A 6,064-nucleotide genomic window follows, 5' to 3' on the forward strand; every position below is an offset into this window, starting at 1 on the left:
TTTTGTGGTATTCAATTAAGACTTTTAAGATTTTTTAAGGAAGACAACAAAATCTAGTTGTATTCAATTAATATTTTTTTATAACTTATAAAAAGACTTTTGGTATTAAAAAAATATTCAAAATTCGATGGATTTTTTCAAGAAAAATTTCGATGTATTTCATCATACTCTTAATATAAAGCATTTATCAAACAATCTTACCCAAAAGATTTTATTAGATTTTTTTCTTTCTTTTTCTATTAGATACCAAACTTTTTTCACTTATCACATGTATTTTTTTCTCTCTTTAATATTTTTCAAGATAAGATGTAAGTGTCATATGTATTTCTCTTTTCCTTTTGGAATAAAAAAATGTCAAATATATCTCATCCTGTGCACTTTTCTATTTATTTTTTAAATTAAATTAATGTTTGTCTTATATGTTAAGATTAATCATATTTTTCCTACACTAACTATGCACATCACGTGCTTGACGTAATATTTTCATGATTATTACCCTTAATTTCATTATCCACATAAATGAATAATCTTCTTACCAATTTTTTATCCTTACTTATAGTATATACTTAATATTGCATCACATTTAATCCATGTCATTAAATTTATCATGAATTAGTTGTAGTAATTAAAAAAAAATCAACTTATAATTTTAAATCTATTGTTTAAATTCGAAAGTGAGAATGAAATGATATTATTGTAAGAAAAGTTAGTATGGGAGGACATATAGTTTAAATCAATATAGTTATTAAAAAATTGAAAAAATTATATTAGTTTTATTTTTTTATCCAAATCTCATCATTTTTATTATTTTTCTCACTAACTCTTGTAATTTTGAATGTATTTTTAAAAATTCACATAAATCTTTTAAATTATATAAATCTATAAAATCATTTCAAATCTTTTTAAATTCTTTATATAAATTCATTAAAATCCAAACTATCATAAAAGTCTTAAAGAAATATGATAAGTCATAATATTTTTACATAATCTTTAAAATTCATAAAACTTTTTTATATTAAAATAGTATTTTAAAATCATAATTCAATATACTCCTAAGTTTTTGTAAATAAAAAAAAGTGATTAAGAGAATGACCAACGAGTTACCAAAAAAAATTGAAACATAATCTTTTCCTCCTAAATTTTTATGTATAAAAAACATGTTTTTGTGTCAAAAAATATTTAAAGTAGTTTTCATTAATAGTGTAAACAATTATACACCGACAAAATACTCCCAACAGACAAAAAAAAAATACAAGCAAAAAATAAACTAAAATGTACAATGACCTAAATTATAAGCAAGTTTTATTTAATTTCTCCTATTTAATTTAATGCTATCATCTCAAAATATCCTTCATTTTAATTAGTTTTATTTCCAACATCCTTTTCTTTGTCTAGTGCAATTAAAATTAAAAAATACTTTAGAAAATGAATTAATTTTTAAAAGAAATTATCAAAATAAAATAATGTTAACTTATTCTTAATTAGCATGAATAATTTTTTTCTTATATTTAATTGCATAGGAAGTATTTGATCTAAATTAAATTCATAAATAAATTATGAACTTTTTATAATGTATTTTTATATTTTTATTTATTAAAAATAAAATAAGATTTTCTAAGATGAAGTAATTACTCTAACATTACGTGGGATTTTTTGAGATCACACACAACTTTATACTTTTTTAACATTACTTCAACTTCCTTTATGTTTATACACAATATAATATATTTCAAATGATTAAAAAAGTTAGTATAATATATAAGGGAGCATCAATGTAATTTTTCTTAAAAAAAACTAATGGGTTAGTATAGGAATAAAACAAAAGAAATGGTACGGAGAAATTTGACCAAATCTCAAAAGGTGTCAATATAATTTTCTCTTTTAGATATTAAATATATTTATCTTTCATTTGTTATTTTTATAAAATAATTAAAGTGTAAAAAATATATAATATTACTTATTAAAAACATTAAAATTTTCCTAAAAACGATTAAATTTATGTAGTTATTATTCATATGGCATTATTATTCTTTCTCCATTCATCACTTACTTAAGGATGATTTTTAAAAAATAATACAATTAGAGTTAAATTTAATGTTAATAATTAAATTTATGTAGTTTTTTTTTATATTTTCTTTCATTTTTATCATCAATGTATTTATTCAATATTATAATTATTATTTTTAAATAAATCATTATTTCATTAATTTTTTTTGGTATTTTAGATTTTTCAATTAATTTTAACAAACACTTATAATATGATAAATTGGTTTTTTAGCTTTTAGTTATCAGTTTCCAACTTTTAACAACCAACTAATTTTTTAACTTTTAACTAATTTAATCAAACGTAGTCTATGAATTTTTATCTTCAAAAGGGAGGTTTTTTTTCCAGTGGAGAGAGAGTATGTTTCAGTATCACATACAATATTTTATTATATAAATTTAATATCACTTTTAGTTTCATTTATTACATACAATACTTTATTGTATATATTTAATTTCTCTTTTAATTTCATTTATTACATACAATATTTTATTGTATATATTTAATATCTCTTTTAATTTCATTTTGTCTACCTAGGAGTAGAGCTGGGCATGTGAATCAGGGCACCCGTATCCCACAAAGCTCGTAACGCACAATTCAAAATGGACTAAGTTTTAGCAAGCATGCACCAACACGCTAACCCGCACGGGCTGGCTTGCATCCCAAAAAAAAAATCTAAATTTAATCTATGTTAAATCATTTTAAGAATAATTGTGAATTGTCTAAAAAAAATCATTTGCCCTTAGTTAAATCACTACTAAATCAAAATATTGTATCACCTATCATATAAAAACTACTTAATTTTACTTTTTATTTTTATTAAGCTAATGCACGAGACACACCCACTTATAGACTGGTTTCTTTATTTTTTTTATTTATTTTTACTAAACTAAGTCATTCTTATTTCATTATTATTCTTTAAGTAAGAAAAAAAAAGTTTGTGGGACCCACGTGACCGGCAAATAAGCTCGTTTTACCTGTGAGTTTAATGGGCTGAGCTAAAAAGTCGGTATTTTAAACCATCTCAAAATATTCAAGCTTGTATATTATACGGATTACGGATTTCACTAGCTCAAAGCCAAATGTTCAGCTCTACGTAGAAGTAATCGAGTAGTATGTGTCGATTATTATGTCAAGTGTATTAAATAAACAAGGATTTTGTTTATTCAAAACAAGTGAGCTTTAAAGAAATGCTAAGTGAAAGGCTTAATTGTACCTTGTTTTTAAATATAAGATTCTTTTTTCAGATTTGTTTGTTTAAGATTATTTTTAAGTTATGTTGTATTAATTATTTTAAAACCAAAATCCCATTAATTATTTTACAATAAATATTATGAATTAAAAAGATTAGCAATTTGACATATATATTTTGTCAAACACCTTTAAAGCATCATATTTCATCAAAAAGATCAATATTAGCGTTGGAAGTAGGTCGGGTCGTCCGTCAGATTAAGTTTGAATTTGACATAATGCTTAATAAGTTGTATCATAATGCTTAGTTTGACCTAACTTATTAAACATTATGTCAAATTCAAACTTTAAGAAAAAAAACATATTTAGTTAAATAGGTCATGTTATAAGCCTTAAGAAAAACTTATTAAGTCTATCCGGTCAACCCATTTAACAATAATATTTTATAATAAAAAATATTATTAATATGATACATAATATTATAATTATTTTATTTCAATTAAAAATTTATTTTAGTAGTTTGACTATTTGAATCATTTTAATTAATGTTTGAAATAGGTTAATTTGTATTAAGCATAGATTGGTAGCATGAATATGTACTATTTTCTTTTGGTAAGACTTAAAAGACATTGGAAGCATGTCACATGCAATATTTATTGGTAAATTTTGTTCATATCTTGTGGTTTAAATTATCTTAATGTTTTTAATGAAAACATTTGGTTTTGTTTAAAAATAATATTGTTTTACACTTTTTAATATGAAACAGGCTTTAAATGGGCTAATAGGTCTGGCAAATTTTTACAAAGGTCAGGTCCAAGCCTAAAAATTGTAGAAGCAAATATATCATGAAGTTTTTGATGATGCCAAAGAAACGCGCTTCTTATGTTTGATCCAAGACAAGACTCCAAGAAATCCAAGATAAATGTTGAAGTTAGTCCTTAAAGTCTTAGAAAGCATTCACTAATTGATGATGCAAAGGTTTGGCCAAAGGATGCATGTTTGAAATTTTAAAATATGGTATTTACTCTCTGGTAATCAATTACCAGAGGATGTAATTGATTACCAGTGACCAAAATATTTTTTGAAATGTTTTTAAATATTTTTGAAAACTTGTAATCGATTACACTAGGCTTGTAATCAATTACCAGCAATTGAAACTGTTTATAACAGCTATTAGAAATTTGAATTCAATTTTTAAAGCCTGTAATCGATTACATAAGGCTTATAATCGATTACCAAAAGGAATTTTCGAAAATAACTCCCAAGAGTCACATCTGTTCAAGAGTTTTTTGAATGGTTTTCAAAGGATTATAAATAGGTGACTTGGGATACGAAATTCCTCAGAGCTTTGTCTGCACAAAGAGTCTTATCCTCTCAAAAACAAAATTGTCTTATCCTCTAAAACATTCCTTGGCCAAAACACTTGCAAATTCAATAAGGAATCATTGAGTGATCTTCATTGTATTATCTTTCTCTTAAAAGAGAGAATTCTTCTTCTACCTTTTCTTATTCAAGAGAATTGATTAAGGGACCGAGGGTCTCTTGTTGTAAGGTTATCTGAACACAAAGGAAGGGTTGTTCTTGTGTGGTTCAAACATTGTAAAAGGGATTCTACAAGATAGTGGAACTCTCAAGCGGGTTGCATGGGGATTGGACGTAGGCACAAGGGTGTGGTTGAACCAGTATAAAACTGAGTCTGCATTCTCTCTTTCCTTAAACTTCTTTTATATATTGTCATTTATCTTTTGCATTAAAGAAGTTTTATTTTGAATTATGTTTTTAGTAATTCATATTAAGGGTGCATTAATAATTCAGAAAGAGAATTAAAATTTTAATTGGGAAATAGTCTTTGATATCTTAATTCAATCCCCCTTCTTAAGATATCTGAGGCCACTTGTCTAACAAAAGTAGGCTCATGACGGGTAATAGACCCAGACTCGGGTTATAAAAATATAAAACAGGTCAAACCAGACTTAGGTAGGGCCCAGTCCAACCCAACCCATTTCCATTCTAAGCCAGCATACATATTTTTCGCTTATAGATTTGGTTTTTATGAGAGATTTACTTTACATTCTCTATGTTATAAAGATTGGAGAAAAATGTTAGCATACATATTTTTTGCTTATAGGAACTAAAATCGAAAAACTCAAACTTACATGGACTAGAAATGAACAAAATAACTTACAAGGACTAATTTTAAAAAAAAATCACAAAATTACATAGACTAAAAAATAATAAAATAACTTATATGGACCAAAATTAAAAAAAAAGTCAACTTACAAAGACCAAAAACATTTAAACCATAAAAATTTAAGTCATAATAAAATCAACTAAACAAGTAAGTGACAACGATCGAGGTGCACAAGTCTTAGAACTTAGAAGTATTCGACCTATTCATGGGACCTTTTGAACTTCTTTTTGTGTTTCCATAGCATTCACTCAAACAAAATCAAGATCTCAATATTGGAAGCAACCATCAAACTCCAAATTAGGCATACAAAGCTTAACCATCTAGCACAAACCACAACTTAAGTCTTACACCCTTGGTAGAAGTAGGGATGCTAAAAAAAGCTAGCTTAAAAAAATATCTATAACTATAACTAGTTTTATATAACTAGTTATATAAAAGTAGGTATAAAATTATAACAAATTTTATAGTTATGAGTAGTTCAAATAAATTATTTTTATTCATCCATAACTAGATATGTGATTGGTTTTAGATATAAATTGTTATATAATTGGTTATATAACTATTTTTTTTACAAAAACACATTTAATTCATTTCATTCAACACCAAAGAGTCAATACAAGAAATTGCATGTTAAGAGG

Source organism: Glycine max, chromosome 11 (genome assembly GCF_000004515.6).
Source record: "Glycine max cultivar Williams 82 chromosome 11, Glycine_max_v4.0, whole genome shotgun sequence".
Taxonomy (NCBI): Eukaryota; Viridiplantae; Streptophyta; class Magnoliopsida; order Fabales; family Fabaceae; genus Glycine; species Glycine max.